General features: G+C 49.2%; 1 long non-coding RNA gene across 1 annotated transcript; it reads right to left on the reverse strand.

The window, feature by feature from the left end:
- Positions 1-530: 530 nt before the first annotated feature.
- Positions 531-1138, reverse strand: LOC121048051. Its single transcript, XR_005798776.1, has 3 exons — positions 1080-1138; positions 651-777; positions 531-571 (listed from the first exon to the last, which is right to left on the reverse strand). It is a non-coding gene; the product is annotated as an uncharacterized LOC121048051 (long non-coding RNA).
- Positions 1139-10125: the final 8987 nt, after the last annotated feature.

Genomic DNA, 10125 nt, shown 5'->3' on the forward strand with positions numbered 1-10125 from the left:
CACCACCTTTGCCATAGTTTTCCTTGTTTTGCTGAACTTCTGGCACATGCATAAGAAGCAACCTTTCTTTTTTTCATTTTGTTAATAAGGCTGTGTCGCAGTGAATCCTACAGTGAGACTGATGAGTAGCAAGCCTGTTAGAATGCAGATAATGAACTTCGATACAAGCATTTCAATTGTGAGAATGAAAACAAGTTCTTGTAAATCTTACGCAGCGTGCAGTGGAGTCGGCCAGGAAGGGGTATGCCGCTTGGAGGGCACGCATGACATCATCTCGCTAAGACCGACTTGGCGTTCTGGAAAGAAAAAACAACAAATGTTAGCCTCTATTTTAAGATATATAATTGAGGACTTCAAATGCTGCTGCTTTCGGAGTTTTGCTCAGAATGTCGTCTGCCAACGCAGCAACCAACTTTGTTCGTGCTTCATTTCACTGTGGTTGAAGGAAAAATTCAGCGAGGGAAATTATGGGAGAGTATATCTCTGTGGCCATACATTCCTTACAACCTCTGTAGACCAAACTGAGGTTGCTGTGTTACTAGCACGAGGCACATTGGAGGGTCCAGGCAAGCTGAAAGATAACAATGTAATTAGTGCATCTCGAATTTCACAAATGAAACGCAAATTTCCAATTGGGTAATGTGCCCCACCTTTCTTTTATGTCTCCTTTTAGCTGTTCAATCAGTTTTAGCAGTTTGACTCGCAGTTTCATAGCAGGGAGCGACTGCTCAATCATCCACACTGACAAGTTTAGTAACGTCTTCCCATCAACCTCTTCTGCATAAAGGGAGATAAAATATCGCACAAACAGTTTACATCATACATATATGTTATATATGTTAATGACAGAAGTTATACCACATTTTTCTACCCTTTTATTCCGATGGTGTACACAAATATAGTATAAAGAGAGTGAAGATGGGGGGGGGGGGGGGACAACCATAAAGCAGTGGCATGCATCACCCCCCCACTGCTTCCATTTTCTAGTTCCCCAGATCCTCCCTCGACATTTTTACGTTTCATGTGCTTCCTGAAGCTCTCAAATGCAATAAAATACCGTCTAGACGGAGAGCACTCACCCAACTTGCAAACAGAATTAAAGTCCGGGTCACCATGAGCTATCTGGACATGATTTGTCCGATGACTCCCGATGTTGTAGCACTCCGAAAACTTTGAACACTCGTATCCGCTCATGCTGAAATCGCACAAACGACGACAAATCTCACCAATCGCCGAAAGACCCGGAAGTACTTCCTCGCTCACAAAACATGTCCAAATATCCACACTTCACTACAAGTTTCATCAAAAAATATTCGCGTGCACATGGAAGTACGGAAAGATAGCGCCATCGAGACCCCGATCAGCCACCGTTACCGGCACTCAACTTGGAAACTGAAAACGCGAGACGAAACCGACGCCGCCAACCAACACAAACAAAGAGGACGGAGCATTCGGCTTACCTTCGAATCTCTGGGCGAAGTCTCCAAGGTTTTGCTTTGTCAACCAATCTGACACGTCCTGGAGCTTCCATCTAGACACATTTGTATGTTCTCGCACCGTGACCCCATCCATTGAATGCCGCCCGCAGAACCAGGTCGAAACAGTAAACAGCAACCCCGAATTGTTGGCCGCCGTTACTTTCGCCTTTACAGAATCTCACGCAGGCAAACAGCGCGGCGCAGCGGCGCTGGCGGCGCCACCGGCACTCCTTCGCGCGCAACCGCTTCTTCGAAAAAAAAAAAAAAATAAAAAAATAAAAACGTTATGAAGAACTTTTTTCCAGGCAAACGTTCTTCATCGCCCGGTCGCCTTTCTGGTGCGCCAGGGGGCGACACTGTTTGAGCGAAAACAGTTCTTCACGAGGAAAAAGAGTTCTTGGGGCGGCGAAGAACCTTTCAAGAACGGATTTTTTTTAGAGTGTATTTTCAGTCGTCAAGATAAGGACGGCAGGGGAAGCTTCTAATGCAGTTATCAGAACAAAAAGTGAGGGCGCAAACGAGCTGGTGTACATTGCACATGGTTGAAAAAATCCCGAGACTGCGGGTAAACGACACAACACGTTCACGACCACTATCAGAGTATTATTTCCGGCTTCTGGTTGGTCACATTCGAATTTCTGAAGACGCCCTGGAACACGCCCAGCCCGCTTTCGGCAAATGACGCCTCCTCATTTGTCTCCTATACTTCCCAACGAATGGCCAAACTCTCTACATATACGGCTCTGATGTGCAATACTGGCCTGAGAAAATAAAATTATTTTTTGTAGAACATGACTTGGGCGGTATTTAGTGCCACCTAGCCTAGCAACTTGCAATCACTCTGCTTGACACTGCCATCTGGTGACAAGTGATTTTACCTTCTTTCACGCTACGCGATAAACAGCGGCTTCGAGTTTGTTCTTTCAAGAGCGGCTTTTGGTTTCGCGGATTGGTTTGCCATTTCTCCGGGATGTGCGGTTGGCGAAAGAATTGTAACTCGAATAACACCAAAGGTAAGACGCAAAGTGCGCCAAGTAACTGGGTATCGCTTTTCTCCGTTTAACATCGCAGTGCTGTCGACGAGAAGACCGAGTAACTGCTTTCGAAACTCAAGTTTCAGTACCTGTGGGGGGAATCTGGCTTCGGAAATAAACACAGTTCGCGGAAAGGTCGTGTTACGCTTTTGTTTGCTGCTTTTCTCGTCCCGTACAAGAGACATAGCGTCCTCGTTAAGCCTCACTGATCTCGATTTGCTCGATTCAGGGCCGCCATAATGAGATGCAGGCGACGAAGGAACTATTTGCTCCCCTGCTTCAGGAACGAAAGTTTCTCCCTTGCTAAAGGAACATAGGCTACAAGATCGACCGTTCCTACCTTAGGGAGGGCCATCGATACTTTTTTTTTTTGTAAGAGCGTAGTGGTTCCTGTGACTGCTTCCGCGAATCATCGGCGTGTAGTTGAAGTTCTTTCTTTCCCTTCACTACTTCAAGTCGGAACGTGTCCGAAGTCGAAGACTATTTAGAAAATTTCTTTCCCTTGTCGCTGCAAAATGCGAGCGACCAGGACATGTCTTCTGCAAAAAAGTGCGGAAGACAGCTCGAGAACTCTTTTCGTATACCTTGGTAAGTCACGTAAAACTTCGCGATCATTTCGCTTCGTGAATACGGATCTCTTACATTTTTTTTTCGTACGTACATTTTTCTTCGTAAGAAAGCTTTGTATGTCTGGCCTCTGTTTTGACAGCATTATATTGTGGTGGAATAAATATACAACAAAATATATGTTGGCGACTTTCTCCTAATTATGTAAGAAGTAAAAGGAGCCTTCAAAAATTCCATCTGGATTCAATCGATAAGGCTCGGGCTTGCTAGCCGGTTGTTGTGCATGGTGGTGCAATGCTGCACCTGGCAGCACATTCGCCTCGCCCACCGATTCCTTTTGGGAGAGGAGGATTCGCGTGATAGGAGTGCGAGTACGCTCGCCGGGTGTCTCCGGTCGAAGGGGGTGTAAGGGTGCGCGATACAGTCACATACACCCTTTTTTTCTGGGAGTGTAGGGTTGCTATGGCGACAGCTGGGTCGGCTCCAACAAGACCGGACTTTGCCCCGTTTGTTGGAACCGACGTAGCTGTTGCCATAGCTACCCGTACGTCGAAAGCCGTTGTGGTCGCTCTCCCGAAAGTGTGTGAATCGCCCTTTAAGCCGCCGCTTCCGCGTGAAACTATACTGTACCGTAACGAAATCCCATAACAAACGGAGTGACGGTGGCGGTACGCGACGGCCGGGGGGGGGGGGGGGGGTGGCTTTCCCAAAAACCTGTCGTCAAGGCCCAGCTGCTCGGTCCCTCAAAGGGAAACGGGGGACACGGCTTGGACGGGACCGACTGACCCCGCCGATGCCCAAAAGCGGACATTCGACACACTTTTGGCGTACGTGAGGTCGCTGTTGTTGTTAGCGATCATTAGGAAACTGCATTAGAGACGAGAGGTTACTCGCTCGGGGCGAGTGTTCCACTGACTCGCGTGAAGAAGGCCGTTCCAGCCGACTTTCTGTAGTAAAACAATTTCTCACCCCTTCCAGCAACCCGCTCACATACCTCTTACTGGCAAGGCCGGCAGCCGGGTGAGTGGCACCTCATTATGCTAATAGAGATGTCGCAAACAACCGAAACAACTTGTTTATTCAGATTTTGTAGCAAATTGAGAAGGTTATCTTCAGCCGGTTGTCCAGTAGGTCATGAAGCTCACGCTCGCCAGAGCACCTCTCTCGTTGAGGGGCAAAAGATGTTGGGAACACATCTGGGAAAGGACATTGCGCAATTAAATGAGGCGCAGTAGTTTGCGAGTATTATATGCAGGGTGTTCATGAAAAAGCGGACCAAATCGCTCCTACAAAAATTACGCATCACTCAGAAAAAAAGGTTAACGACGTAGCGGTCTGTCCCAAAGAGCCCACTATGGAAAATTGGAAAATGATTAGGGGCCTATATAATTTGATAATTACTTTCTAGTAATTATATTTTTAACGTTAACTTTCAAAGTACGATTTTAAATAAAAGAACTTGATGCGAATCATTCAAAAGTAGTGAATTTACTTGTATTACATTTGCATGTGGAACGCGCAGCATTTTGTGGCGTTCGAAAACTTGCTCAATTTTGACGCGTTTCTAAGTTGCGGTTTCTTATCGGAGAGCGTCTACGCGCAAACAATCCCGCCTCAAGAGGCCAAATCGCGCAACTCGCGTGCTCCGCCACCCAACCCTCTTAAAAGCCCGTTTACACACTTGTAACCGACAGCAACCGACTGAGGCAAGACCGGCTCATAAGCCTCTTGCGAAGACTTAAGACCGTATGCGCTGTTGCGGAGGTGGTCATAAGCGGTCACAAGAGACTTAAAAAACGCACTTTTCTCAATCACTCGTATTCAAACGCAAGTATGTTAATTTCCCTCAAAGCTGCGTCTTTACACCGGCAACGACGTCCAAAATTCAAACCTCATGTGGCAGTACGGAGGGTTTCTTATTTAGCCCTTTCTACGAGCGATGCATGGCGGCGCACGTAGGTAACGCGTTTCAGCCACGGAGACCAGGATCGCTGCCGCAGAGATGGGCCCAGATAAGAAAGTGTAGCCTAGAAACGGGTCCAAATTTAGCCCTTTTTTGTCGGAACGCCGTGAAACATTGCGCGTGCCTTAGTTCCATTGCAATTACAGTGGGCTAGAAAATTGTTAGGTTTCACGGGACGGCTCGGCCTGACGTGTTTGATGTCGACGTGGCGGTGGGGCTGTATGCGTCTCCTCCTGGTCACAGGGGTCGGAGTGTAACAAATTGTCGTGGTACAAGCGGTAAAAACCCCTCAGGACCCGTTCTGCCCGCGCTATAAAGCTTTTGAAGAGAAGGACCTGAATAGTGTATGAAGAAGGCTTCCGTAAACGCAACATTCCAGTGTATGATGTGAAATATACCAGTGCTTTTAGCAGAGGGTGGTTCTTTGCTGATATATCTTCATGTGTGAATTGTGAAACGTGCTAGTGTTCTCCATCAGAGGTGTTGAAGTTAGGTCGCTGGTGCTCCAGCTAGTTATTCTGAATGGCAATTGGGTTTGTTTGGCATTTCTAGCGCGCGAAGCTGCGTGTACTGTTTGCCGTACCAACAACCGTATGTATTTGCGCTTTCGATCAATGTTAATGTGTTCGCAACGCAGAACGTTTCTGTTCCGTGTTTAGCACCTGTAATATCGTTCTCTCTCGTATTGCCGTATGGTAACTCCTACTGTTTTACGATATCATTCACGCGATGTCGTATATGTGGGCATAACGATATCCACATGTTGCTTCACGAACACTCAATATCGTGCTCCGTTTCCTCTTACCCCGCGGTATATGCCGAAGTAATTCATGTTGGTAACTTGGTATCCGTTCTGACATATATGCACGCGATATCATAATGTATTTAACCTTTGGGCCCATGATCGACAACCCATATATATTCATATACCGTGTGGCCGTACAGTATGTCCACGTCGGTCACCAATATGCACGCGATGTCGTATTCTGTTCCGATAACCGCGTATTATATCGGGGTATTGTGCTCCGATATCGTGTTGTGAACCATTAACCGCAAGTTCTATCGAGATATTGTGCTCCATAACGTGTGGCATACCAAAAACTGCAAGTTACACCGGGATATTGTGCTCCAATATCCTGTTGGATACCAATAACCGCATAGTATATCGGTATATTGTGTTCCCATTTGAATTTACATCGTGCGTATTGGGTTAAAGGCATAAAAATATTTTTTTAGTGGTTTCCATCAACTTCATTGGAATACAATATTCCCAATAAGCCGAGTTAATATTGGCTTATTCAATAGGGAAGCCAAAAATGATCCTACTGAGTTTTAGAAATTTCTTAAAGTGAACAAAAATTAGTATACTTCGATTCCCGGCTAATTAAACGATGGCGGAATGTCTCAACATGTACTCTAATTCAGTTTTTGCACGAAGTGCTTATAGTGGTATCTCTTTTCTGTCTGATCGAAAAGTAAGTACTGCTATGCCAGGAGAAATAATAGGAGTGGACTTAATTATGGCGCTTCAAAGAGCCATGGTCATTTCAAAGGCGTATAAACCTGTAAAGTTTCGATGGGAAACTCAGTTGACGGAGTTCCCCCCTCGGTCGAGAGCAAGCAGGAGACAGGCAAATATTTTTAACAATTTAATACTGCTGGCTGGAATGGTCGCCGTCGTCGGGTCGCTTACTGAGGGGGTTGTTGAACAGGTCGACGGGCTGCGTCGTTCTCAGGTGGCTCGTTGGCTCCTCGTGGTCCGCCGGTCGATAGCTCGGGGGTGGCTTTAGAGGATTCCCTCGTCTGTCATGGGCAGGTCCAGGGCTGGCGCAGCTCTCGGGCATGTTACGGGCTGGCGGCAGCTGTCGAGCAGCTCGCTGGTAGCGTTCTCGGGCAACCGCCGTCCAAGGCAGGCAGCGTCTTTGGGGGTGTCTCGTCCGTTCGTCCTCGGGACCAATCTGCCCGCTCCCGCGTGCCACCTGTCCGTCCTCCCTTTTTTCCCTTGCCCTCGCCTGCCGCGGTCCCGCTCACTCTCGCCCTGTTTCCGCCGAGCCCTTTTCCACCGGCGACCCTGATGACGTCACCGCCTTTCCCCCGTGTCGGCACATCTCGCCACATGCCGAGACCTGTTCTCAAGGTCGACCCCGCGCCGCCATCGGCCCGCACCCCCGCGATGCGGCTCCTTACACTCGCCCATATTTTTTTTTTATTAGTGAGTCAGTTTTGTCCTGTGCTAGACAATCACGAAACACAGCACGTTCACCTTCATGCACTGGTCTTAACGTTCGACCGGTATGCACGTTCCCGCGACACAGCACTGACACCTTGCTCTCAATGTTTGATCGTCATGCTTCGCACCACAAAAGCCCACTCCCAAGCTCCCCGACAACAACACAACACAGTCCAGCCTTTTTCGCTCCAAACGAGGTACCTACGACGCTAGCCAACATTTGGGAGGGGATGAGCGACAGGCGATCCTTCTATGACCCCCCCCCCTTTTTGCACGCGCACACACACCTGAATGAAAATAGGAAAATAGAGCCACACTACAGTTTCATTTTAAACATGACCTAGTTCCTGCCTTTCCTAGGTTCCTTCGCTACTCGGAGGTGCGTACGACATTCCCCAAACTCTCTCGTCAATCTCAATTACAGCGCTCGGAGAAGGTGTAAACTGAGCAGGTGGGGTCGACGCGGCTGCTGGTCCCGAATGCGCACTGTCCGGCGGCAATTCTCGGTCTTCCCAGTGCTCAGCTGCCTCCCACATTATTGCAGCATCGTTCTCATCTATTCTACTGGTTTCCGGTACCGCCAAAGGTTCTGTCGCATCAGCCTGCACCAGAGAGGCGCTCCCGTCCTTGGTGGTAAAGGGCCCCTCGGGTGCCCCCCTTTTCAAGCGGTTGACATGCACTGTGGTAACCGACCCCCTTTTTATCTCCTTTACCTGAGCCACTACCGGCGTTACCAGTCTAGTGATCCGGTATGGACCTTTCCACTTCTGGCCTAGTTTCTGTGATAGCCCTTTCCCCGGGTAACGGACGTCTACATACACTCGGTCGCCCTCCCGAATTTCTGGGCTTTTCGTCATCCGGTCGTACTGGGTCTTTCTGTAAGCCTGAGACTTTCACAGAGCCTCCCCCGTGACCTCGTGAGCTGCCCTCATTCTCAGTGTCAATTCTGCTCGATAGTCCTCCAAACAGGCATACTTAGGGACACTTGGAGCGTCAAGGATCTCGCGAGGGAGCCCCTGGTCTCTCCCATGGCACAGATAGAAGGGAGTCTCTTCGGTGCTTTCGTGAACTGCAGTGTTATATGAAAACAACACGTAGGGCATCCACAGATCCCAATCCCTCTGGTCTCGTGCGCAAGATGGGAGAGCAGTCCCTTGATGGTTTTGTTTAGTCTTTCCACCGCCCCGTTCGATTCGGGGTGGTAAGCTGTGGTTGTGAGCTTCTTAATACCGAGCAGTCTGCACGTCTCTTTCATTAGACCGAAAAGAAAATTCGTGCCCTGATCTGTTAGAAGCTGCTGAGGTACACCGTGCCTTAGGACAATCCGCTCCACAAATGCCCGAGCCACAGTCTCCGCCTTCTGATCTCTCAAAGGCAAGGCTTCCGCAAATTTAATAAAATGATCCACGAATACCAGGACGTACTTATTTCCCTCAGTGGTGATGGGCAGTGGGCCAACTACGTCGAGGGCCGTTCTCTCAAAAGGCTCATTGACCTCACCGAAAAGCTCCAGGGGCGCTCGTCGTCTCTGACCCGACTTTCGCTGCTGGTACGACTCACAGGAAGTGCAATAGCTCTTCACGTCGCGGTGCATCCCTCTCCACACATATTTCGCCGTGATTTTTCTGAGAGTCTTTTTGAAGCCGAAGTGCCCCGAATAAGGGGCGTTGTGATAGGCATACAGGACCTTCTCGACCAGGCTCTTTGGAATTACAGTTCGTTCCCGTGTTCTGCTCTCCTCCTGTCCGGTTCCTCCTTTGCGCAGCAGACCCATCCTGTCCCTAAAGTAGCCCTGATCGTCACTATCATTGCCTGCCAGTCTGTCAGATATTTTCCTTAGCTCTGGTTCCTTTTCTTGTTCGTCCCTGAAAGTACCGTCCTCAAAAACGGGTACAAAATTCAAGACGGCGCCAACGGTGGAGGGGGGATCTCGGGCACGACTGAGGGCGTCGGCGTTGGTGTGACCACTTCCGGGCTTGTGGATGATCTCATAGTCGTACTCCTGCAGTTGCAGGTTCCATCGGGCGAGGCGTGATCCCGGGTCTCTTACATTCATCAACCAGCGCAGGGGTCTGCAGTCCGTGATTATTTTGAACCGGCGACCGTACAGATAGCACCTGAAGTGCCGTGTAGCCCAAATCGCCGCTAAACATTCCTTTTCGGTGGCGCTGTAGTTAACTTCAGCCTTGTTCAACTGTCGGCTCGCGAACGCTATCGGTCTTTCTATACCGTCCTTTACCTGAGAGAGGACGGCCCCCAATGCGTACTGGGAAGCATCCGTGGCCAAAATAAAGAGGCTCCCGAAGTCCGGGTACCCAAGAACTGGAGCGGTGAGTAGCTTATCTCTGAGTTTGCAATAAGCGCCTTCTTCGCTGTCCCCCCACCGGAATGTGGCGTACTTCGATGTCAGTGCGGTCAGAGGTTTGGCAATTTTGGCGAAATTGTCAATAAATCTCCTGTAGTACTCCACGAGGCCCAAAAACTCTCAGATCTCCCTAACTTTTGTCGGTCTAGGAAAGTTCCGAATCGCCGCCTCCTTCTCTGGGTCGGGCCTTACCCCATCCGCAGAAACGATGTGACCCAGGTATTTAATCTGTGATCTGAGGGACTGGCATTTTGATGGCTTTAACTTCAGCCCGGCCGCCCGCAGTCTCTTCAATACTCGCTCTATGTCCCTCAGATGGCTGTCAAAGTCCCGGCTGTATATGACTATGTCGTCCATATACACATGACAACTCTGCCCAATTAGTCCCTCGAGGATGACCCCGGCGGTCCTCTGCCAAACGGCCGGACTGTTAACCAGTCCCATCGGCATTCGGTTCCATTCGTAGTGGCCGGAAGGGGTATTGAAAG

This window comes from Ixodes scapularis, unplaced genomic scaffold, assembly GCF_016920785.2.
Source record: "Ixodes scapularis isolate PalLabHiFi unplaced genomic scaffold, ASM1692078v2 PGA_scaffold7__128_contigs__length_106722199, whole genome shotgun sequence".
NCBI lineage: Eukaryota > Metazoa > Arthropoda > Arachnida > Ixodida > Ixodidae > Ixodes > Ixodes scapularis.